Raw genomic sequence first — 13,683 nt, 5'->3', positions numbered from 1 at the left:
AAAACTCTATGCATGTCGATGGAGGTGGGGGGGGGGGGGGGGGGGGTGGGGGGGAGGGGGTAAAGAGGTTGGAACGTTCGGGATCATTCAACTCAGTTGTCTATTTTTTGCCTCATCAAAGGGCATTGAGAGACCAGGTTCAATCTACAAACCCACTGAACAAATGAATCACAAACCACTATAATGAGGATGGCTTTGATCTTGGGCGCTTTGCATGTTGAATCACAGAAATAGGAGGCACCAGTCTGAAACCACCTCTTTCACTTCATTAAAATATCAAAGTTGTTTAAAATATTTAAACTTAATTTACATCTTCGACTCATAAAATAATTTATTGTTATTGGAAGTTAAAATTACTCCTTGCTGGTGGTCTGGTGGAAGTTTCAGCACTGAAGAATCCTGAGCTTTGCACTCTCCCTCAAGCAAATTGACAGGTTGAATTAACCAGACGTTCTAGCATCCGAATACGGAGCCACCAGTTTACAATGGAGAAAAGAAGGAATTTCTGTTTTCAGTGTGTCATGAATCTTTGCAGTTTTCTACTATAGAGAGCTGAGGCATTGAATACATTTAAGGATGAGTTAGATTTGTGGACCAGAAGATGAATGTGGGTTATGGAGAGCAGGCAAGGAAGTGCTGAAGTTAAGTTCTGATCAGTCTTATTGTAACTTACAGTAACTCCTAGCAAAATGACAAATTTCACAACGTTTCTCAGTGATAATAAACATGATTTTGATTCTGATTGTGACTGAATCAATGGCACCTGTGTAGAGTGCTCCTTCAGCCGACATCTTCTAGATAGATCATGAAACCATATATTTCACTTCTTTTCTGTCTTTTCCATCTGTTTTTCATCTTGAATGTGATTTAATCTGGAATTGATGGAGCTGGTGATTTGCAGTTTGGAGATCGTTTGGGTGTTTCAGGCTCTGAGACGATTCCGGGAGGCAGAGGCAACGTATGGGAACCTCGTGGTGAGAAACCTGAGAGCTGATGTCCAATTGCATTTCGCTGATTAAAGCTATGAGGGAGATCGAAACATCGAGGTCTATGCAGAAGGTGAGCGCTAGCTATCTGCCTTTTTATCTGCTGCCGGAGAAGGGAGACTGCCATTTGATTGCTGGTGGGATCGCTCTACTACCAGCGAGGGGAAACTGCCTTTTGATCCCTGGGAAAATTGCTCTGCTGCTGAAGAGGAGAGACTGTCTTTTGATCTCTGGTGGAATCGCTCATTGGCAGAGAGGGAAAGGGCTGCCACTGTGCCTGGTTTTCTGTGTTTTGGATAGGGACTTGAACTATAGACATTTTTTCAGTCTTACAGTGTTTTATATTTTGTGTTTTTCATCCGATCTTTCTCTTTTTTTTTGTGTGTGGGGGAGGAGGTCAACGTGCCTGTTCCATTTTTGTTCATTTTTTTTGTCTGGTGGAGGGAATTGGAGCTTGATAATGCTGCCATGCTTTTCTTTCTTGATTTCATGGCGATCTGGAGAAGAAGAATTTCAGAGTTGTATAGTTTGATAATAAATGAACCTTTGAATTATGGAGCAAGCTCAAGGGAACTGATGCTTAACAATGCTCCTTTTCTTTATCTTCTAGTCTTCTTAATTGATTGATGACCTCTGGTCATTAGTGTGATTAGCCCAGAATTAGTCAAGTTTGTGGCTTGCACAATATTTTTGACACCCTCTAATCTTCAATTACTTATGCAACAGAAAATGTTAATCAAGGAACCATTAATTTCCATAAGACCATAAGACATAGGAGCAGAATTAGGTCATTCAGCCCATCGACTACTCTGCCACTCTATCATGGCAAATTTATTATCCATCTCAACCTTTTTGCCTGCCTTCTCCCCATAATCCTTGATGCCCTTACTAATCAGAACACTCCAACCTCCATTTTTCTTGGCGATCTTTTAAATCTCTGCCTGAATTTTAAACTTCATGGATAAACTGAACAGAACTTTTTTTAGGCCCTGAGGTTATTGGAACATTGGCATTGCATTGCTTGTTATCTTAGACCATAAGACACAGGAGCAAAATTAGGCCATTCAGCCCATTGAGTCTGCTCTGCCATTTCATCATGGCTGATCCATCTACAGAAGTCAGATAATATCGAAGCATGGACAGGGCAGCCGTGCTATCACAGTAAGTTACCTACAAAAGATGAGGTTTTGCCACAACATCGGGGCATTCCACCTGTGCTCTCACCAGCTTCTTCATTATACATAGAAACATAGAAAATAGGTGCAGGAATAGGCCATTCGGCCCTTCGAGCCTGCACCGCCATTCAGTATGATCATGGCTGATCATCCAGCTCAGAACCCTGTACCTGCTTTCTCTCCATACCCCCGATTCCTTTAGCCACAAGGGCCATATCTAACTTCCTCATTTATGATAAATGATACAAAATCATTTATCTTTAATTAGTGCTATGATAGCAGCCAGGCCTCGTGAAGCTGAAATGTTTCATTGCTAGCAGATCTTGGGAAGAAGAAAAGACTGCTGGGAATTTGATAGCGAGTGAAGGAAGGATCACACTCAAAGGCTTTCCCTTGTATTTTAGAAGAAGCAGAACAGGAATCATTACAGCACTGGACAGACCATTCAGCCCACAATGTGTGCTGAACGATACTAAATGTTCTCCTTAGTATCATCCCCACCAGTCCATTCCCTTCATATTCACGTGTCTATCTAAAAGCCACTTAAACTCCACCAAAATGCCTTCTTTCACTATTATCCCAGGTAGCACCCCTCTACTACTCCAGGCACCAGCACTCTCTCACCTTAGAAGTACATCCTTTGGTGTTTGACATTTTTACCCTGGGAAAAAGATTCTGACTGTCAATTCTATTTAAAAAACCCCCATTGAGACTCTCCTCAGCCTCTGATGATCTAGAGAGAACAACCCAAGGTTGTCCTTGTAGCTCATATTGTCAAATCCAGACAGTGTCCAGGTAGACCTCTTCTTTGCCGTCTCCACAGTCTACACATCCCTCCTACAATGACCAGAACTGTATGCACTACTCCAAGTCTGGTCTGACAAAAGTTTTATCTAGATGCAGCATGACTTCCTTATTCTTACACTCAATACCCCTACGAGTGAAGGCAAGCATGCCATATCTTGCATTAACCTTGTGTTTAACTAACATCTTTTTGTTTTTTGTTTTCACTGTATTTTGTTTGTACTTTTATCCTGTTGCAAATCACTTTGAACTACATCACGGTGCTCTATAAATAAAGTTATTATTTTTCATATTATTGTACAACTTTTTACCACTTTATCCACTTCCATAACCTCTTTCAGAGAACAATGGGACTAGATTCTGCTGCACTTTAATTGCCCTTAAGGGGTCTGCCATTAACTGTATACTTTCCACTTTAACTTGATCACCCAACAGCTCGCTCTTCTTTGTGGAACTCCATCTGCCACTTCTCTGTCCATACCTGTAACTGATCTACATCCTGCTCTATTCCTTGATAGTTCATTACGCTGTTCACAATGCCACCAATCTTGGTATCAAATACAAATGTATTAACTCACCCATTTACATTTTCATCCAAATCATAGATATTGCAAATACATATCTCAAATAACAGAAGTGCCAGCACCAAACCTTGTGGAACACCACAGATCATAGAGCTCCTACCGAAATAACTGCCTACCAACACTATTCTCTGTCTTCTATGTGCAAACCAGTTCTGAATCCCAATTTACAATTCACCCTGATCCCATGCATCTTTATCTTCTGAATCAACCTACCATGAGAGACATTATCAAATATCTAACTACATGTAGGTGTGACACAGTAGCTTTATGGTTAGCATAATGTTTACAGCACTGGCTATAGGAAGATTGAGGTTCAGTTCCCACCGCTGTCTGTAAGGAGTTTGTACTTTCTCCCCATGACTGCATGAGTTTCCTCCCAATGCTCTGGTCTCCTCCCACATTCCAAAGACATACAGGTTCTGATTACTATGTTATGGACATGCTACGCTGGCACTGAAAGCGAACACATTCAGGTTGCCCCATCACATCCTCGGCTGTGTTGGTCATTGACACAAATGATACGTTTTACCGTACGTTTTGATGTACATTTGCAAATAAAGCTAATCTTTATAATAACCACTGTCATACTCTTACTATGTTCCTTTGTCACCTCCTCAAAAAACTCAACCATGTTTGTAAGGCCTGACCTGCTCTGCAGAAAGCCATGCCTCTACAAATGCACATAAATTTGATTCTTCTTCTTCTTCTAATTAAAATGGTTTCCTTCTGATTTTTCTTTAAATGGATTTGAGTTGGTGGATTGATGTTTTTTTTTAATGGAAGCTAGTATGATGTATAGCTCCGAGGTTATGCTCCCAATGGGGTTTTTTTTCCATTTTTTTTCAGTTAGTAGGGGTTCTTTTTTCCCTTCTGTTTTCTTTCAAAAAAAACCTCTTAACACTTTATTTTTTTCTAATTATTATTGGTATATTGCTTAGCTTTGTTAATCAGTTATTTGATAATTTAATTCTTCATTGTACATAGTGACATATTGACTTAATGTATCTTTTTTTGTTGATCTTCAATAATTAATAAAAAAAGATTTTTTTTAAAATTAAAAAAAAATTTGTTTCTTCAGTTTCCTATCCATTGATTTGTACGTGAGGCTCACTGGCCTCTAATTATCTGAATTATCCTTATTTCCTTTCTTGAGCAAAGGCAAACAATTGCTGCTCTCCAGTCCTCTGGGACCTTGCTTGTTGCTAGTGTAGACACCCTGGGAATTTATCCTCCCTGTTTTTCAGAAGACCCAGCACCAACCCAGCTCCTCAATCTCAACATGTTTCCGCCTACTCTGTGTGCCTACTCAGTTTTCAGTATACTCCAGTTCCTCCTCCTTGGTAAATACTGACACAAAGTACTCACTTAGTACCTAAGCTGCTTGTTCTGACTCCAAGCACAAATTACCTCCTTCATCCGTGAGTGTGCTTGTCCTCTCCTAAGTTTACCTTCTTTTTCTTATATAACGTATAAAATGCCTTGAAATTCTTCTTGATCCTGCTCACCAAGGATATTCCATGGCCCTTTTTGGCCTTCCTAATTGGATCCTCAAGCATTTTCCTGCTATCTTTATATTCCTCAAGGGCCCAACATGATTTTATCTTCCTAAACCGAATGTATGCCTCCCTTTTCTTCCTATACTTCCCTTTTCTTCCTGACTAAATTTAGGACTTCTTGGGTCATCCATGTTTCTCTTACCTTACTATCCTTGTTCTTACCCATTAATAGACCATGCCAATCCTGAACTCTGCTCAGCTGCTCCTTACATAGCTTCCACATGTGAGATGTTGGCTTGTGCACCAGCAGCTGTCCCAATCAACATACATCAGCACAAAATGCTGGTGGAACACAGCAGGCCAGGCAGCATCTATAAGGAGAAGCCAACAGGACGAAGGGTCTCGGCCCAAAACGTCGACAGTGCTTCTCCTTATAGATGCTGCCTGGCCTGCTGCGTTCCACCAGCATTTTGTGTGTGTTGTTTGAATTTCCAGCATCTGCAGATTTCCTCGTGTTTGCATCAGCTCCTGTCTTATTCTGTCGTGATGTGCCTCAATTTAGTACCTTTCTGCAAGGTCTGATCTTCCCCTTATCCATAACTATCTTTAATGAGTTGTGGTCACTATTCCAGAATGTTCACCCAGTATCAGGTCTGTCACCTCTCCTGGCTCCTTTGCCAAAACTAGGCCAAGTATGTACTCTCCTCTAGTTGGACTCTCCACATCCTGCTTCAAAACTCGCTGATTCTGGCTCCTTCTGCGATTTACCACTTCTCAATGGTCCCTATTACCACCTTCTTTACTTATCAGTGTCCAACTCCAATAGCTCTCTGTGTTTTAGTTTCTCTCTCTCCGTCAGCTGTCTCAAATCTTTACACATCCCTCTTCCCACCTTGTTCCATAGGTGTCTCAATTATCTTTTCTTTCTCTACCGCAACCTATCATTAACCTATCTCTCCCAATTCCACCTTCACTCTTGTCCACTACCTGCCTGCCATCCCATATTTCTCAATCTACTAATGACCTCAGACTCCTGTCTCACCACTCCCTTTGTCCTCTTTATACTGGGAATCTTGCTTCTCTACTCTCAACACAGGCACAGGTTTTCTACTCGAAATATTGACAATTCCTTTCCTCCCATGGATGCTGCCTGATATGCTGAGTTCCTCCAACAGATTGTGGCTCCAGATTCTAGACTTCGTGTCTTGTGTCTCAGTTGTGAACTTTAATTATGAGATTGATAGAGTTTTATCCCTTCAGAGATCATCGGATTTGCAGAAAAGTTGGGAATAGGAATTTGGACATGGAGTGCCTATGGCCTTATTAAATAGTAGATTAGGTTAAAGGAGCTAAATGGCAGTTTTGTATTCCTATTTATTTCTAAGCCAACATAGAAGAAGGAAAGCAAGTCAGTTTATAGTTACACATTGGAAGAAGGAAGAGTTTTAGATTTAGTAATTCTACCGGTCAATAAATGAGTCACAAACCACAAACAGCTTTCTTGTAGCCTTTGCTTCCAAGATAACCCCTGCTTCATGTGGAAATGATTAAAAATCTGTAAGTATTATTGAAGGCTGAGGAAGTAGTCAGAAGCTGGCAAATACTTCAGGAAAAGTGTGTGGGGAGCATGCGACATCATGTCATGGTGACTATATGTGGCTTGCTTTGGTAGGTTCAATAACAGTTGCTGATTGCTTGGATTTAATGACTGGAATTTGTTGTCATGATATTTGAGCCAAAATGCTCTTAAGTTTCCAGAATTTCAATGGCCGATTACCTTTCAGCAGCAGAGTTTCTATCATTTATCTCTCTAAAGTGTAGATGGATATTGATTTTTTTTTTTGCTTCTACAAAAGAATGGTTCAGATTGTTCCTACTTTTAGCCAGTGTTGCTGTGGGGAAGATCTGGTAATCATCCTCTTCCTGATAGGTCAGATGAAATCATAGCTAAAGGAATGAAGTAGGAGGAATCGTCTTCGGTTGTCTCTCCTAACCACCAAACCTTCCCCCTCAGCTATCACTTGCCAACTTGTACTCCCCTACCCCCAGCCTTCATGTTCTGGCTTCTACCTCCACCCTTTCAGTCCTGATGAAGGGTCTCATCCTGAAATTTTGACCGTATATTTCTCACCATAGATGTGGCCTTACTTGCTGAGTTCCTCCAGCACTTTGCGCATGTTGCTCAAAATTTCCAGCATCTGCAGAAGCTCCTGTGTCTTTATATTAGTGGTGTTGCCTGGGAGCAAATCTTGGCTGTGAGAATGACTCTATATTATCAAAATAAGCTGAGGTCCATCTGGGATAGAGGTTCCTGACCTGGGGTCCATGGACCCCTTGGTTAATGGTAGAGGTCCATGGCGTAAAATAGGTAGGGAACCCCTGATCTAGGTGATAGTGCTGGATGGCAGGAATATGTCCCTTTGCAATCACTACCACCACTACCAGCTCCAGAGTGCCAGTGCTTGGATACTAATATTGGAGAATGTAATGCCCTGCATTGGTATGTTAATAACAGTTGCTGACTGCTTGGGTGGAAATAGAGGAATTGTCACTGGGGGAGTATTTTCGAGAAGCTGACCGTAACTCCGTGTTCATTAAAGTGTTTACAGAAAAGGATCGGGTTGGACCGCTAATTAAAGTCTTAAAATGGACTAATGCCAATTTCATTAACCTGAGGGTGGACTTGATAAAGGTAGATAAGGAGCATTTACTTTCAGGCAAGACTACATCTGCACATTTAAAGGGAAAATAACTAGAGTTAAAAGTCAACACATTCCTGCACAGGTAAAATTCAGGGTAAATACGTATAGGGAACCAAGGATGATGATAGATATTGAGAGCTGGATAAATAGGAGAAAGGAAGCATAGGCTGGTTATTGGGAACGAATTAAAGAGGAGATACAGGTGCTGCAGATGCTGGAATCTTAAGCACCAATATGCTAGAGTAGAGATTCTCAACCTTAGGGCCATGGACCCCTACTATTAACCAAGGATTCAGTGAACCCAGGTTGGGAACCAGTGCGCTAGAGGAATTCAGCAGGTGAGCAGCGTATATTCACCCATGCCACAGATGTACTTGTGAGTCAGATATCAACTTGGATCCTTTCTTTTCCAATCAACGTGTACTAGAGATACAGATGCATTAACATAATGGGGTGTAATGTTAAGGCAACCACTTTGGTAGAAAATATAGAAAAGCAGATTAATTTCTGAATGACAAGAGATTAAATCAGTGTCCAAGGTAATATGGGTGTCATTGAACACAAAACACTGAAAGCTAGTATCAGGTACAGCAATCTATACGGAAGGCAAATTGTGCTTCTGTAATAATTAATTGCTATTTCCATGCACCCTGCAATTTACCTAGACAATATTTTTTGAATTATGTTGATTATGACCTGGAGTCAGCTATGGTAAGAATGTTTGAGATTTAAGCCAAAGTTAAAGTTTAACATGAAGAGAGAAAAGGTAATTGTATAATATGTTTCATAACCCAAGGATTATTCAAACATATTCTGAAGAATAAATGCAATAGTAAAAATGTCAATGCTTTTATATCATGTAAGCATGAAAACAGTTCCCAGGGCTGCCTGGAAGGAGTTTATACATTCTCCCCATGACCGCATGGGTTTCCTCTGTGTGCTTAGGATTTTACCTACAGTCCAAAGATGTACCAGTTGGTAAGTTAATTGTTGGTTGTGAATTGTCCCATTATTAGGCAAGGGTTAAATTGGGATTTGCGGAGTGAAATGGCTTGAGGGGTGAAGGGCCGTTTTCATGCTGTATCTCAATAAATAAATACAAAACCAGTATGAAATTTGAAATGTTTAAAGGTACTTTTCAAAACATTCCTTTTGACAGAAAAGACAGAAAATAAAGTTACATTTTCAGATCACCTTGTAGTGTCAATTAATTACCTCAAATTATAATTACTTTAATTTGTAACCAAACTTATTCAAGCGATTCAGCCTGGGAAAATTATTCTGCTAAGCCATGGATACATAATTATAAGCAGGAAAAATATTAAGGCCCTCACTTTGGTAGAAAAAGTAGGAAGTGGAGAATTTTCTAAATGTCGAGAATTTAAATACGTTGGAGTCCGATTGATCTGGATGTCTTTACTTGCAAATCATTGAAAGTTAATATGGAGGTATAGCACTCAGCTTGAAAAAGCAAATTGAGCACTGGGCTCCGACTGCAAGAATGAAGATGCTATTCTGAGATTATGTACAGTGTAAACACGAGGAAATCTGCAGATGCTGGAAATTCAAACAACACACACAAAATGCTGGTGGAACACAGCAGGCCAGGCAGCATCTATAAGGAGAAGCACTGTCAGCGTTTCGGGCGGAGTCCTGATGAAGGGTCTCGGCCCGAAACGTCGACAGTGCTTCTCCTTATAGATGCTGCCTGGCCTGCTGTGTTCCACCAGCATTCTGTGTGTGTTGTTATGTACAGTGTGGTGTGTCTGGAATATGGTGTAAAGGAAGGATACACTTGCAAAAGTGGGAGTACAGCAAACGTTCAGTCGATTGATTCCTGAGAAGGATACATTGTCTAAGGAGAGATTAAGTAAACTAATTCTATGCTCTCTGGAGTTTAGAAGATTGGAAGGAATTTAATTAAAAACTGACGGAATTTGGCGAGAATTGAGTGATATGAGGCAAATGCGTGGAAATAGTTCTGATGTGAAAACCTCAGCTATGACATTTCTGAGGTAAAAAAAATCAATCATGGATGTTGAGGCAGGACTTTTAAAAATATTTCTTATGCTGTCATGTAACTCCATTTTGAAATGGGAACACTAAGATAGCCCTCCAAAACAACAAGCACTGTTTAAAGAAAGTTTTCTTAAATTCGTTTTTCAGCTGTCCTATACTGAATGGTAACTGGAACACTGCTAGGAAGAAAGCATAAGAAATAGGCATTAAGTCAATAATAGCACCTTTATTTTTGGATATTCTGTGGTTGAAGCTCTGACTGGGATACAATCCATAGATCATGTTCATCAAAGGAGTCGTGTGCTGAGTCAGACATGAACACAATTGTGGAAGCTGGTGCCTGGAGCAATTCCTGCTATATGAGACCTTCACTCATTTCCCTTCATTTTCCTGTTCATCTTCTTCTGAATGATTTTCTTTTGGCAATTAAATCAAAGAGGCCATATCAAGGTAGCTTTTAAGACTAGCATCCTAAGGAACAGTATGGTTTGTCGAACAAAGGAAAGAATGGGAGACAGATCTGTAACAAAACTGGCAGTTTGTTCTAAAACCAAAGTATTTGAATTTATCAGAATGCCTGGAGTAACAGAGAGTTCTTTCATCAGTGAGGTGGCTTTTAAATCCAGATAGCTTCCAGAGTCTTGATCTGAAGTTGATTTTGATGTCTGCTCTGGATACTGCTGGTGATGTATGGGGAATGGTCAGGGATTTGGGACCGATATTATACCTGAGCTGAGGTGATTAAAACAATTGAGTATTTTTCATTTATAGATTTTAATTTCCTTTCTCTATACTGAAGCTAGACTATAATTATTTTACAAATATGCTGCTCCTAAAATAGAATCCAGACCTAACTGGGGAAGTAAATCTTTCCAGGCCATTTTCTAGTGTATGGTATGAGAAGCTGTCAGTCCAGTGGAAGAGGGAATAATGGTTGGTGATGTCTTTCCATCTGTGCTAGACAGTGGATGTGCACACTCCAAAATTTGATGGCTCCACATCAAGTACTGCATTTTCATTGATGACGGCAAAAGCTGATTTTGGAAAGACAGAGCTGGCCATGTAAGTCACAACTTAAAATGCCATGGCTGATGAAATGGGACAATATATAGTTCATGGTCTTGGTTTATGAAAATCATTGATTCTGTGATGGGCTCCCTAGCTATAGCCAAGAATGTGATTCAAGAATCACATTTTTGCCAAGTCTTTAACTTTAGGACCACTACTGGTTTTTTGGCTTTGCCCTTCCCTTAGAGTAGGGGTTCCTAACTTTTTTATGCCATGGACCAAAGCCATTAAACAAGAGGTCCATGGACCATAGGTTAAGAACCCCATGCTTAGAGTATATCCTTCCAGTTGTGTCCACCTTCCACCCTGCTCATGTAGCTTAATGAATACAGATGTTTCTACGAGCACTATTGATTTTGGAACGTTTTCCTTAAGATGTCAAGGCGATGTATCAAAAGTGGAAGCTATTTTGCTCTCTTTCTTGGCAGTTGATGAAAATGCAAGGTTGCTATTAAACGAAGTGGGTTAGAGTAACTCAATTATTAGAGAATTCAATCAAGGCTGCATGCTTTGGACTTTGTAATCAGTTTAGAGAGAGTCATATTTGGCATGAAACAGGTCATTTAGCCAAGTTGTCTATCTGAGCTTAATCCAATTTGCCCGTGGTCCCCTTGACCTTAGCTCCCTATGCATAACCTATGCCTCCATCTTTTTCCTGACCTAAGCCTCATTATCCCTCATAAAGGAGAGTTCCCTAATTTTGGCAAACTTGATCTTCACTCTAATGGGAATATGCTAGCACTGAACTCACTTTTAAAAGGCTCACACTTGCCTTATGTGGTTTTACCAGCAAACAGCAAATCCCAATCATACTTTGCAAGCTGCTGTCTAATGCCATCAAAATCCATCTTGTCCCAATGTCGGTCTTTGACTCGTGGAACATTCCTATTTTTTTCTGTACCTATTTTAAAACCATTAAGTTATGGTCACTGATCCCAGGTATTCCCTATTGGCACTTCAGTCAATCGCCCAGCCTCTTTTCCCAATAGGAAGTCCGGAGTTGCCCCTCTCTGAAAGGACAATCTACATCTTGCTTGGGAAAATGTCATTGTACAGTACTAATGTGTACAACTACCTATTTGCTGCTCCCCCTGCCCCTCAAGAATGTTCAGCAGCACTCATGGCATCTTTGAAACTGGCACCCTGGAGGCAGCACACCATTCTGGAGTCTTGCTCATAGCAACAGAAGCTCCTGTCTGTCCACTTCTCTATTAAGTGTCCTATCACTTACAGGTCCCCTTGCCTCCACTCTGCCCTGCTGTGCATCAGAACCGGTTACTATGCCACAGACATGGCTGCTGCTGCTGTTCCCCTCTGAAAGATCAGCCGGCTCAACAGTATCCAAAACAATGCACGTATTAGTGAGGGAAATGCCCAGAGTTGAATCTTGCACACTTTGCCTTCTCTCTCTTCCCTTTCCAGTGTTCACTCAACTACCTGCTGCCTGCACCCTCAGTGTGACCGCCTCACCAAAACTCATGTCTATGAAGCTTGTAGCATCAGACTCCAAATACAGCTCTAGCTGTACAACGTGGTCAGTCAGGAGCTGCGGGGTGGACACACTTCCAACAAGTATGATCGCCAGGGATACTGACAGATACCCCGATCTCCCATATCTTGCAGGAGCTGCTCTGACTGTCACCTCTAAATCACCAAGACTGCCCCGTAGTCAGCCAAATTGACAGCATGCCAAGTCAGAAAGCCTGCAGTATCAGATCAGGCAACAGATCTTAGCTTATACTCATCAGCCTCCATTCCGAAGCCTTTTGAGGCAAAGCCTCAGCATTTACAACTCAAACATAGCCACTCTCATGACAGATGTTCAAAATACTCCTTTTAAATTCCCTCTCCAGGGTCTGCTTGCTACACCTGTGGGGACCAGAAACCAAAAATATGTGATGTTCTTTTCAGTATTGTTTGTGGATCAGCTAGCCCTGGGGTGCTTCTCACAAGCATATCTCTTCCTGGTCCTTTCCTTCCAGTTGGACCTTATACAACACCTGTGCCTCATTCTCCGTGCAAACTCCTGCCTGTGACCTCCTACTGATACTGGCATTTGTCCACAATCAATCTTCCCCTTTGATTTGTTCCTGTTGTGATCACTGAACTGCTGTGGTCCCTTCTCCAGGATCATTCTGCAGTCTTAGATGCTTCATATGTGAGCTCCATACATCTGATCTTAATTCCCATCAGGATCTTAGACTTCCACAGTCTTTTACCCTTCATGGCCTCTTCCTCAATGATTCTTCCACCACAATCACTTCTTCCCTCCTGTATCTTCCTTCGGATCTCTTTGCAAATATCGCCCCTGAATGCCTTACCCCAATGCCTTGTCTCAGCTCAATTCTCATTCCAAGCTTCTCATCCTTCTCGTGCTAAGACCTTTGCCTGCCTGATCTGATACTGCAGTGTTTCTGACTTGGCATGCTTTCGATCTGGCTAACTACCAGGCTAAAAAATCATGTAGTTGTTAAGTTCAGCTTGCCATCCCAGGCTCTGGCCTCCCTAGATTCCCCAACTACAAACAGCACGCCTTCCCCCTCCTCACCTCCCTGTAAATACCGGGGACCTTGTGCCCGAAAAAAAAAACATGGAATACGTCCATGTGGGAGGAATTGATTAACTTGGAAATAAGCACTAATTGCTAATCTATCACAACAGTATAACCATGACAACCCAAGATTTGTCAAATGTCCTTCTTAAACAAAAGTAAACATAACTACAGCAGATGAAGGAAGAGAGAGCCATCATGAGTTAGATAGAAAACGAGGTTTACCACACGACAATAAAATGGTGGATTATATTATAAATGCCTGAAATACATATCCTATAATGATACTATTCTTCAG

The sequence above is a fragment of the Hemitrygon akajei genome, chromosome 10 (assembly GCF_048418815.1).
Source record: "Hemitrygon akajei chromosome 10, sHemAka1.3, whole genome shotgun sequence".
Lineage (NCBI taxonomy): Eukaryota > Metazoa > Chordata > Chondrichthyes > Myliobatiformes > Dasyatidae > Hemitrygon > Hemitrygon akajei.
Note: the sequence above shows the minus strand (reverse complement) of the source record.